We start from the raw sequence: 12,328 nt of genomic DNA, 5'->3' as shown, positions 1-12,328 counted from the left end.
GGGTGGCTCAGTCGGTTGAGTGTCCAACTCTTGGTTTCAGCTTAGGTCATGACCTCACAGTTTGTGGGATCGGGCCCTGCATAGGGCTCTGCACTGGGAGCACAGAGCCTGCTTGGGATTCTGTCTCTCCCTCTCTCTCTCTCTGCCCCTCCCCCACTCATGTGGATGCATGCACATGCACTCTCTCTCTAAATAAATCAATAGACTTAAAAAAATAAATTATTCACCAATATTTAAAAGTCCAGGATTTCACATAAAAGTCCAGACCTCTGGCTTTATTTGAACAAATCAGATCTCACAACACTGGGTCCACCTTCTCAGAGGCCAGGTTCAAAATATTTAACGCTGTGTGTGTGTGTTGATGCTGTGTCATCAGAACCAGTGCCAGGCATAAGCCACCCAGATGTCACAACCACAATCACTGGCAGGAAGGCGGGGCCCCTGCCTTCTCAGGCCAGCCATGTGCTCTCCAGCTCCTGTGGCCTCATTCTCTCCTATTGTCTACTTCACATTGAGGTGAAGGTCACCTGCCATTTATCATACCTGCTTAATCCACTTATAGTAAAGAGGGAAGAGACTGTTCCCTTAGCTTGACCTTTGTCTCTCAGTTGTATCATCAGCCTGGCCCAAGCTGGCTTGTTTTAGGGAGCCCGGGGTTTTTATTCTTTAATTCAACAAATATTGGTTGAAAGACTTCATTATGCAACACGATATAGCAGAGCTATTAAGAACTAGGCCAGAGAGTGAACAGTTCTGGGCTCAAATCCTGCCGAAGTCATTTGCTAGTTATGTAACCTTGCTTCATCTCTTGATTTTGAAACGAAGAAATTTAGAACTTGTCTAAACACCTGAATTTTCAAAACACCTGTTTCGCTGATATAGCTGTCAGCTTTACCGTGAGGATTCAATAGGAGGACGTCACAAAGGGCCTAGTGCAGTGCTAGGTAAGCACAAAATGGCAGCCAGTTTCGGGGAAGGGCATGAGCTGTCACAATGGGCATCTCTGATGTAAGAGGCACTGTGCTGTGTACCCATGTGTGTTATTCCATTCAGACCTCATGAACTCCCTGCTAAGGTGAATAACATTATCTCCATTTGATGGAAGAGGATGCTGTCCATCAGACATTGGATTCTCTCCTTAAGGACCCAAGCATGGTGGGGAAAGAGCAGATATGCACAAAAATACATAAGGGGGTTAAAAGCTAAAAGTATTCTGCCAAACAGGGGGCACGGGAGTGTAAATTCACAGAGCAGATGAGAAGAGAGATTACTTATTGCTGGGAAATAAATTATATTCCAATAGTGCTTCTCGAATTTTAACATGTATACCAAGAGAAAATATAGATTCTGAGTCAGAAGAAAGGCCAAGATTTGGCATTTCAAACAAGGCCCAAGGTGATGCTTTCCTGCCAGTCCATGGACCGCACATTGAAAAATGAGTTCATTGTGCCCAAGATGCTGGTGACCAGTCATATTACCCCATTTCTCTAGTCACAGTGAGTGACTCCGGCAATGGCATGGGAACCAAACTTGGCCAATTACAGTATTTCCTGGGAACATTCATGACTGTTGGGAAAGAGAAGCCCCGTGTTTCTCTTATGGTCATTAACCTGGATTATCCTACCTGCCGATCATTAACCTGGATTGAAGAAACCCTGGGTTGCCTCTGGCTAGGCTAACCCATGCTGTATAGAGAAAGTGTCTTTTTTTTTTTTTTAATGTTTACTTATTTTTGAAATAGAGAGAGAGAGCATGTGACGGCACACGTGAGCAGGGGAGGGACAGAAAGAGAGGCAGGCAGAGGATCTGAAGCTCTCTCCTGCACTGACAGCAGAGACCCCAGGACCGGGCTTGAACTCATGAACCATGAGATCATGACCTGATGATCTCAGCTGGACACTTAACGAACTGAGTCACCCAGGTGGCCTAAGAAAGTGTCTTTGTGCAAGGAGAGAATGAGCCCATCAGAGTGAAGTCACAAAAGAGAAACCAACAGACACATGATGAGAAAAAGAATGCTGATGACATCATTTGCCAACATGGCATCTCTAAAGCTAGTCTCTAGTTTCCCCAAGAAAAGGACCAATAATAATTCTCTCTCTCTCTCTCACCAGTGAACTGTTATTTTCATACTTCCAACTCAAAGAGTCCTGGGTAAGTTATTAGTGTTAAATTAAATATTAGTATCAAGTACTGTAGTGTATTAGATACCTAGTATTGCTTAACAATTACCCCAAAAGGCAATCACTTAGGAATACAATAAACACGTAGCATTTCCCACAGTTTCTGTGAGACAAGAATTGGAGAGGAACTTGACAATGTAGATCTGACCTACCATCTCCCATGAGGCTGCACTTAAGATTTCCACCAGGGCTGATGTCATCTGAAGGCTTCACTGGGACTAGAAAGTCAACTTTCAAGGTGGCTTGGTCATATGGCTAGCAGGCTGGGGCTGGTTGTTGGTGACAGGCCCCAGTTCTTCCCCAGAAGACCTCCCCTTCAGTGTCCTTGAAACATGGCAGCTGGATGGAGAGAGAGAGAACCAGGAAAATTTATGTTCTTTCTATGACCCAACCTCAGGAATCACATAGTGTCACTTTTTCACATTCTATTCATCAGAAGCGAGTCCCCATATGGAAGGGGAAGGGAATTCCCTATCTGTTGAAGGGAAGAATGTCAAAGAATTTGTAGATATATTTGCAGATATCTTTTAAACTATGACATGTAGTATGTCTCAGGCTGGTTAATTATAGAACCAAGATCTGAAGTCTTGTTCTGGCTTTGCCAATATACAGTGTGGCCCTGGGCAGGTCATTCCCCGTCTCTGAGTCTTGGTTCCCTTATCTAGCAAGTGGGGAGGCTGGATTTGACCCATTTAGTCTTAAAATCCTTCAGTGTCTATACCAAAGACACTGAAGGCCATGAACATCCTAGCGAGAGGCCTAATTGTCTTTGTCATCCTCTGGGCTGCCTATCTTTTGGAAAACAACTCTTGGACATGAAAAACCAAGATGTCTTTCAACTATGAATGTAATTTGTCTCATATCGCAACCTTGAGCCTATCAAGCAGGACGTGTTTCAACGAGTCACCTTATTAAACAAATGTGACCACGTAAGATCCAGTGGAACATGTGTGTTTTAGCAAGGGCTCTTTGGGAATAATTACCACCACTCTGCTGCTTAATGAAATCAAGCTTCAGGTGGTGGAGATTATAGGATGGGATAAAGGATGAGCAGCCACAAGACAACCCAGTTTGTGAAGTACTTGGAGGGAAGGGAGACCTTACTACTGTTAATAATAACAATGATAATGATAATGCCTTTAATTGAGTGATTATGGACTGCCGGTACTGTGCTAAACATGCTTTTCATCTCTTTTTGCCCATAACAAACTCATGAAGAAGGAAATATTAGCACTATTTTATGGGTGGAAACGGTAAGAAGAGTAGGATGGATTGTACAAATCCATATAGCTAATAAGGGGTGGAAACGGTATTAAACCTGGACCCACTACATTTATAAGACCGTGCCCTCTATCATTATACATAACTGCCTTTTTCATATGGGTGGCCAAATAGACTCAAAACCCAAATAAAACTCTTAAGAATAGGTCTGATTTTTTTTTGCCATTTTCAATTTCTTTTTTATTATAAACTTTGACCTTCTACGTTTTAAAGAAAGATTAAAATCTAAGAGTTGCTCATCAGTATAAAACAACCATGAGTTCCCCCACAGTGTGATTCGGTATCTGGCCAAGATAACTCAATAGACTCAGGCTTAAATCCATCTACTTAAAATATTCAGTCAAGGGAGGCCCAAGGTGGTACCATGAACCAGGCAGGTGAAGCCAAAGCAGCAGGTGACTCTAGAAGGGAAAGTAGACTAAAATCAGAAGAGTCAAGGCCAGATTGGTAGCCAGGAGATTATAAAGAAGGGAGGCATGGGGCACCTGGGTGGCTCAGTCCGTTGGGTGGCCGGCTCTTGATTTTGGCTCAGGTCATGATCTCACGGTTCATGGGTTCCAGCCCCGTGTCTGGCTTGCTCTGCACTGGCACTGAGGAGCCTGCTTGGGATTCTCTCTCTCTCCCTCTCTCTCTGCTCCTCCCCCACTTACATGCATTCTCTCCCTTTCCCTCTCAAAATAAATAAATAAACTTAAAAAAACAAAAAAGAAGGAAAGCACTTGAGGGTCCACTGTGGACAACTAACTATAAGGTCCTGGATTCAGGCTTGGCTGAAGCGTCAAGAGCTGGGTGAGTACTGGAACCTTCTTATACCCAAGTCAGCACAGGAAACCCCAGAAGTTGGAATGAACAGGTGCCCGGGGTCAGGGCAGGCAGAAGTCTGGCTGAAGGCTAGAAATCAGGAGGGAACCAAAATCAAGAGTATGACAAAGCAGTATGACAAAACCAACTGATGAAGACCGTGAAGACACAATTTAGGCATCAGCAGAGAACTTGGCAAAAGGACAAAGAAGAACCTCCAATTCTAGTATATGTGCTGGCAGAGCAAGCACGAGAGAACCTCCAATTCTAATCACAGTGTGTTAGGTTATTTAAACCAACCCTCCTTTGGAAAACAAGAAAGCTTGCTGAATAAATAGACCATCTTACAAGCACTTAAGAGTTAATGATATAATAAGAAACGAGCAGGCCCAAACTCAAGGGAAAACAGGAACCCAAGCAGATAAGGAGAGCATAGATGTCTCTTGTGAACCAAGAGCGTAAGCTGATTCCAGCAATTTGAACTTTTGTTCTGATGGTCTTGTGGGAAAAAGGAGGCAGAAATCAAAAGGGCAGCCTACTTAGAGACCTTCTATATAATGACAGAGGACCCCGCCCCCCCCATCGACCCTACACACTCAGGGAAGAGGTGAACCAGAAGTAACCGACGCCTTGTGGATTTGCAGCCACGATCCAGTGTCAGGTGCTTCAGGCAACCTCAAGCCTTGAACCTGGTTTAAGGTGATTCCCAAACACCTGACAAATGCAGACACAAATCCTCTGTCGAGGAAGGTACCTTTACCCAAATTACTTAGGTACAACGAACAGCATATAATCAAAAATAACCAGGGATAAAAAGAAGTACGGCTCTAGGAAGAAGAACAAGCAGAAATAGCAGCCAGCAGAAATAGTCCCGCAAAGACTTGTTAGAGTAGAATTATTATGAACATATTATAAAGTAGGCATGCATAATATGTTTGCAGAAATAAAAGACAAGGTCAAAGATTTCTACATGGGACAGGAAACTACCAAGTTCCCCACTTGATTTGAAAAGGATCAAACAGTACCTCAAGCAATTAAAAAATGCAAACTAACATAAAAAGAAACCTCTCTATTTTAGAGACGAAACTATATTCCATTAAGCATTAAGGATACTTCTTAGGAACAAGTTTGAGATGAGGTAATAGAATGATTTGGGGAGGCAAGAAAGGAAGTACCCCATATAAGTGTGGCTTATATGATAAAGAATATTTACTATCTTATATAACAAGAAATACAGTGGTTGGGCTGTACTAGGGTTATTTCTGTAGAGAAAAAGTGTCATCTAGGACTCTGCCTTTTTGCAGCCTCCCACATCACAAACTTCAGTTTGCTGGCCTTTGTCTTAGACATACTCCTCATGATGGCAAGATGGCTGCAAGAGCTCCAAGCATCATGTCTGTATTACCACATTTAAAAGCAGAAATGAAAGTGACTTTCCCTGGTGCACCTCTCTTTTATCAAAGAGGAAAGACCCTCCCAGAAGTGACGCCACTAGAGTCTCCTTGATGGCTAACTGGTCAGGAGTAGGTCACGTGCTCTAGCTGCAAGCTAACTTGGAAAGTGAGTCGCATTTTCAGCCTTTGAAGCAGGAGTTAGATTCTGCAGTTTTGTAAAAGAGGAGTTAACGGTTGCAGGTTCAGCGGTTTCGACTCTATGGAGGAACACAAAGAAGGGAGATGCGGTGATGGAGAGAGGAGGAAGATTCTAAAACGGAAGCAGTCTATCTATAGGACCGCCGAATTCCCCTTTGTATACCGTTTTCCTTGGTTTGGACTCTTTTCCATACATTCTCCTCTTCTCTAATCCATTCTCCTAAGATAATGGAAGCTGCCCTCCCCTTTTATTTTTCTGATGAAAAAGGGTCTGAAAAGGAATTCATTCATCTAGTAGTTTAAATTAGTTTCCCCATTACCACCTCCGTAAGAAGCACCAAGAAAGGAGCCCAAAGAAATCAGAACCATAGTGGTATTCCAGACACCGTTGGCCTAATGAGGGGTAGAGAGCAAGATAAGGAGGACTCGAGGATGGTGAGGTGAGGGAGACACCATCTAGAGACTTGGGAGTCATACTCATACCCAGCCTGGGAGTCACCCGACCAGTCTACCAGAAAGCTGGGATACCACTGTGGCCACAAAGCCGCGAGCTCCAGTCTTCAAGTCCAAAGCCTGCACTGCCTGTCCTGTCTCAGAAGCCAGAGGCTTGATGGGAGGCACGGCCTCCCTTGGCCCCATTTTATTCATCGGGAAAACAACAAAAGGTGACTCAGCAACCTTTAAGGACCCTCTTGTTCTAACACAGTACAGAAACCAAAACCAAGATCAAAAAGGAATAACAGTTGCAAAAGAGACTGCAAAAGAAAGTTAAACACGTGTAGTTGGGATTCCCCCGTACAGATGTGCTTCCGAGCATTGGCTTTATCCCCACCCCTAGCACAGGAGAGAGGAGGAAGGGGAAAAGGGGGACCTTAGAAGGACAGGGAGCCTCTACCCAGAAATCCAGACTCCCATCACTTCACTTCAGCAGAGGAGAGAGAGAGAGGTCTCTATTCCAAGAGGCATTTATACACAAAATCTTGAGAAGGAACCCTGCCTGGCTCAGACGCCCTTATTTTATCGGCCAGGCCTGGGCCCTGCAGAAGGAAGGGGGAGGTGGGAGGTGGTGGATATTACTGTAATCGGCCTCTCCACCAGAACATGAAATAGGATATGCTATTACCGTAATTTTCTTTGGAGAGAGAAAAAAGAAACAAAGAAAAAGGAAGAAGGATGTCTGCACGTATGATTTGGCCCATTTATAAAAGTTAAGAAATCAAGACCCAGAGATGTTAAGCACGTTGCCCAAAGCACACAGCAAGTTACTGTCGCTGCTAGATTTGGTCTCAGATCTTTGCGCCTCGGAGGCACAGGCTCCTTCCCCTGTGCCTCTGTTTGTTTTCATAATCACAAAACCTGTCTCCCTTGCTTTACTATAAATGAAAATTCTCTGTCGTCATTGTCTACTAAAGTAGATCAAGAAGTGACTTTGATTCATTTGTAGGTCACCTCCCGTTCCTGGAAAAGCCCCCTAGTTTAACAAGTGAAGGGCTCAACAAGGCACGGGAAGGGGCACTCACAGATAAGGGGCCGGGCAGTCACTGGGCAGGTACTGCCTGAACAGCATCACTTCATGCCCTGCTTTTGAGGAGAGACAGAGATGACAGAGAGGGAAATGGGAGAGGGGGTTTCCAACAGTCATAGTGGTCTTGGGTTCCCATAAAGTACTCCGTTGTCCAGGAAGTTGAAAAGTGTGATAATAAATGGTGGTTTGTTTGCTTTGTTTGTAATGTTTATTTATTTTTGAGAGAGAGAGAGGGAGAGAGAGAGAGAGAGAATGTGAGCCCGGGAGGGGTGGGAGGGTAGAGGATGTGAAGTGAGCTCCATGCTGTCAGCACAGAGCTCGATGTGGGGCTTGAACTCATGAACCATGAGATCATGACCTGAGCTGAAGTCGGGTGCTCAACAAACTGAGCCACCCAGGCGCTTGGAAAGACACTCCCCAAACCTGACTGATGATTAATATGGTGGTGGGGGGGGTGTGGGGGACTGAAGTGTAATGAGCAGAAAAATCTCTGCTAATTGTGCAGAAGACACAGAACTTGATATGGGCCACAGGAGACGTCAGATACAGTGGTCACATCCCTGTCGCTCCTTGAAAAAGCATCCAAACGCCTTCTATTATTAACTGACGTCTATTGAACCCACCCGTCTCCAGCCTTGGAAATCGCCCGCTGCTTGTGTTCAGCATCCCTGGCTCTAGCCAGGGCCTCTTGCCTTTATTGACCAGGTCAGCTTCAGAATTGGTCCTTTCTGGTGACAAGTGGGAAAATCCCGGGAGGAGCAAAGAGGGGTAGGAAAACAGGGACTGGTCCCGCGGAAAGAGAGGAGTCCTAGTGTTGGCCCAGAATGTCCTGTTAGTAGGTCCAGACTTAGTGGGAAACAGGGGATTTGGAAGGTTTTATTAACCAGATTGCTCCTGAGTCTCGGAGTGAACAGAGGACAGTCTAGCACATCTCAACCAGGACTGGGAGAATAAGACTTCAAGTAGCCTTAGGATTGCTTGTATAAGGCTGTGTCTGTGCGTGAGTGTGCATGCACGGGTGTGTGTGCGCACATGTACGCATGGGTGCGAGTGTGATGGAGACCAGAAGGTGGGCCAGACTTGACTTTTCAGTAACAATCAGTTAATAATTATTAAACACTTAGCATGGCCAGATAGACCTACAAACAGTGTCTTATTTAATCCTGTCTTAGCTGGGGTTCCCCCCAAAAGTAAAGCCTGGGAAAAGGACGTAGGTGCTGGAAGTTTCTTTAAGAGGTTACCTGGGGAGCAAGAGGAGGGGGTGGGGAGAACGTGACAGGAAGGGAGAGATGTTGTATAAAGTGGATTAGCAAGGGCACCACTCCAAGACTCCTGGGATGTGAATGCCCCCCACATTGCCCGACCCAAGGACCACGGCTGCCGGGACAGGTGTGGTCTGGGACCTGCCATCTTTGGTTGGAGATGACTTTCCAGGGGCAGGCCCTGTGTGTCCAGCCCTGAGGAGTGTCTGGTCCTGCCTGCGTGGTGTCCTATCCGGTGACAGCTGAGACAGGCTGGGGGTCCTCACCACAGGGTGAAGAGCAAGCGGCCATCATTGCCCTTTTTCACATAGGCAACCGGAGGCCTGGAGAAACGGATCTATACGGCCACCAGGCTGGAAGGTGGCAGAGTCAGAAGGGGAATCCCAAGTCAGGCCACTGCCCTGGACCAGTGACATCTCAGGGTGCTTAGCATGGATCTCCAAGAGGAACATTTCCTGAGCTCTGCGTTATGGTGGACAATGTGATCTCACTGCCCTTGGGGACCCATACCTTGATCCCCAGGAGATCTGAGGGGACCCTAAAGCAGGGAAATGGTCAGCCTGACTCCTCAGGGCCTCGTTACTTGGGGCTACCAGAACAGTCCAGCACTCGCTTCACCCCTAAGGGCTCCTTTCTTGGTATCAAATGAAATCCAAAATCCCAGGTCTGGAACAGAAACCCAGCACAGCCCCCCACCCCCCAAGCCTGAAGGCACAAGACCATTGGGGCCAGGAACCATAGGAGCCGTTCACTTTCACTTGACTCAGTCCCCTTGTCACCTACCACAGGATGACCCTGTCCACACGCCTGCCCTTTCAGCAGCCAGCTTTTGCTTGCACACTTCCCTTAATGAGGAGCTCACTACCTGGCTTAGCCAATCAGTTTTCACACATCTCCAACTGTACCTTCCCAAATGGTTTTCTGCGACAAACCAATCCCCACAGACTCACTGGGAGCAAGAAACGGTTGGTGGAGAGCTGGGTGTGATAATGCCTGCTTAGTGATTTAGACCACAGCAGTATACTCAGGGCTCTAAGAAATACAGACATTGAGAAACTTGTTTAATTCTGCCTCCCTGAAAATTTCTCAAATTTATTTGACTACAAAACACTTAGTACAGGAATCTGTAACCTTCCCACAGACCCTGTACCTTGGAAGTGCTGAGTCAGCAAGCTTCCCCTGGGGCTGGAATCTCTCTTTCCCAGGGTTCCATCAACTGGCTTCGCTGCTAAGCTCTGGGGTACAGAGAACACGCCTGGCCCCTCTACAGATTCTCCTAACAAAGGTCTAACTCTTACTGAGCACTTGGGGCGCGGGGCAGGCACTGTGCTGAGTGCTTCTTACAGGTTACCCCATGGCCCTTGGTTAACGGATGGGGACACTGAGGCTTGGAGGGGTGACGTGGGATCACACAGCTGGAAGGTGGCAGGCCTGGAAGGCAAAGCCAGCACCACCCGTGATAGAACACCTGTGGAACGTTTGGCCCATTCAACAAATGTTATCAGTGTGGTCTTGCTGTTACTATTATTGTCGTCATCTGACTGAAGAGGAAGTACTCCTCACCACTCCTTGTGCCTTGCTGGAACCTTCTGTTTCCCGGATTAAACGTTTTTACCGTTCTGAATGTTTTCCCTTGGATGTCTGATGTCTCCCACCGCTTGTGCTCGCAAAGTAGGAAGGACGGAGCACCGAGGCTGGGAAGCCTTTCCTTGCTGAAAGCAATCTTCCATTTGCTGTTTTTACAGAAGAACTATTTTCTCTGTCTGTCAAATCCTCTGAAATATGGTGGAAATAAATCCTTCAGGAAGACCAGAAAAGGAGAGCAGAGGGGCTGGGGAGAAGCCGTAGGGAAGATGATCATCTGTCTGCTGGACCAGGGGTCACAAACTACAGACCGCAGGCTGGCCCCGGCCGGCCCACTGCTCTTGGGACCTCAGGTTTTGTGGCACCACGGCTGTGCTCTCTCACAGATGTATTCGCTGAGTCGCTTTTCCGCCCGACAACAGAGCTCAGGAGGTACCAGAGAGACCTAAAATATTCACTGTGTGGTTCTTTACAGAAAAAGTTTGCCAACTCCTGCTTTGTCCTGGGGGGAGGAGAAAGGTAGGCTGGAGAGGCTTTTGATGAGCCAGGTGTCTGCCTTTTCTTATGTTCCAGATGCTTCTGGAAAAACCAGCTGGAAACTGCTGGGGCCCAGAACACTACAGCTTCTAAGAACCTGCATGTAAGAAAGATACAGCTCTGCCCGTTAAGCTTGATACCTACTCGTGAAGGATCAGAGACAAGATAGGTGGCTGTGGAATCCTCGAAGGCCACCGTGTCACTCCAAGGCTGGAGATGTTGGCTGTCCATGGACCAAGGTATTGTTCTATCTAAAGACAGACTAGTCAGCCGAGTGGGGTTTGGCCAGCTTCGTTCACTTAGAGGAGCAAGGTTAACGCTGGCAGGATTTCCTTCTACTTCTCAAACTGAGGGCAAGGACTCTGTTGGCTCGGTTTCTCCAGCTCTCAGCCCTGTGCCTGGCTCATGGGACGTGCCCACCAGGTATTCCTCACAGCAGGAAAGGAAGTAAGGGAAGTGGAGAGGAAAGGAAGCGTGACATGCGAGCTGGAGCATCCTGGTCTCTGGGATAGTTGGAATTTTCACTGGAAATTAATAAACTGACATTCTGGCTTATGCAAGAGTCTCATGAGTATGGTTAATAGGTTCTCCCTGGGGCATAGACTGCTCTTGGTGTGGTACCTACAAAGCTCTATGACCAGAATCTGGACCTGGGTGAATTCCCAAGTCACCCTGTGGGGCTCCTTGGAGACAGATTGCTGGCTTTTCGCCTCATGGAAAAGGAAGGCTCTCGCGTTTCCGTCATTGCATTACTACTATAATAATGGCGTTTGCTCTTTTCCGGCGGTGCTGAGGACATTTAAAGCCTGTGCTCCAGGACCTGGGCCAGTGTTAGCACCCATTAGTCCTCATTTAATGTTTATTGAACAAAGGGATGCTGTGTTATCTTGAATAACTGAAAAAAATGTACACTGTACATTTGTTGTTGTTATTACATCTAAAAATATGACTGAATAACCCAGAAAGCACTTGTTATAGTCTGTGACTACAGACTTTCTTAAGCAATAAGGCTAACTAGAAATTTAAAAAAAACAATCGTTACTTTTCTTTAAAAGGCTTTTTAAGTTTGTTTAAGAGAGTGCAGAAGAGAGGAAGACAGAGAGGGAGAGAGAGAATCCCAAGCAGGCTCCGCACTGTCAGCACAGAGCCTGATACGGGGCTTGAACTCACAAACCATGAGATCATGACCTGAGCTGAAATCGAGAGTCTATCACTTCACTGACTGAGCCACCCAGGTGGCCCAATCGTTGCTACTCTGGATGCACATATCTATGTAGGAGCCCAGTATGGCCCCACCCATTTTGAGGGAGGGGCTTCCCAGTCCTTGTTTGGCACAATCTTAGTGGTAGTAAGTTACAGCTTGGTCAACAGCAGCTTCCAGCCTTAAAAAGGAATAATTTCAACTTAAAATTTAGTTGAGAATTTCTAGGCAGTCAGTAAAATATCAGAATACTCTCTGAGAGCTGAAAGATAGTCATGCCTGCCTTTGCTGAGTTAAGTAGAACTATATTTCATCCTTGCATTCTGTTTTCAAGGCGCACACACACACACACACACACACAC

The 12,328-nt window shown here is 46.3% G+C and overlaps 2 long non-coding RNA genes across 2 annotated transcripts in view; one reads left to right on the top strand and one right to left on the bottom strand.

The window, feature by feature from the left end:
* LOC115275378 overlaps positions 1–12,328 on the bottom strand; it is a 45,154-nt gene that overhangs the window by 24,703 nt on the left and 8,123 nt on the right. The window contains exon 4 of the long non-coding RNA XR_003901525.1: positions 2,336–2,522. This is a non-coding gene — a long non-coding RNA (uncharacterized LOC115275378). The remainder of the gene's footprint in view (positions 1–2,335; positions 2,523–12,328) is intronic.
* The window catches only part of LOC115275377, a 16,301-nt gene continuing 5,948 nt past the window's right edge, over positions 1,976–12,328 (top strand). The window contains exons 1-2 of the long non-coding RNA XR_003901523.1: positions 1,976–2,154; positions 10,802–11,004. This is a non-coding gene — a long non-coding RNA (uncharacterized LOC115275377). The remainder of the gene's footprint in view (positions 2,155–10,801; positions 11,005–12,328) is intronic.

The sequence above is a fragment of the Suricata suricatta genome, chromosome 12, assembly GCF_006229205.1.
Source record: "Suricata suricatta isolate VVHF042 chromosome 12, meerkat_22Aug2017_6uvM2_HiC, whole genome shotgun sequence".
Taxonomy (NCBI): Eukaryota; Metazoa; Chordata; class Mammalia; order Carnivora; family Herpestidae; genus Suricata; species Suricata suricatta.
This window is presented reverse-complemented; position numbering and strand designations above follow the sequence as displayed.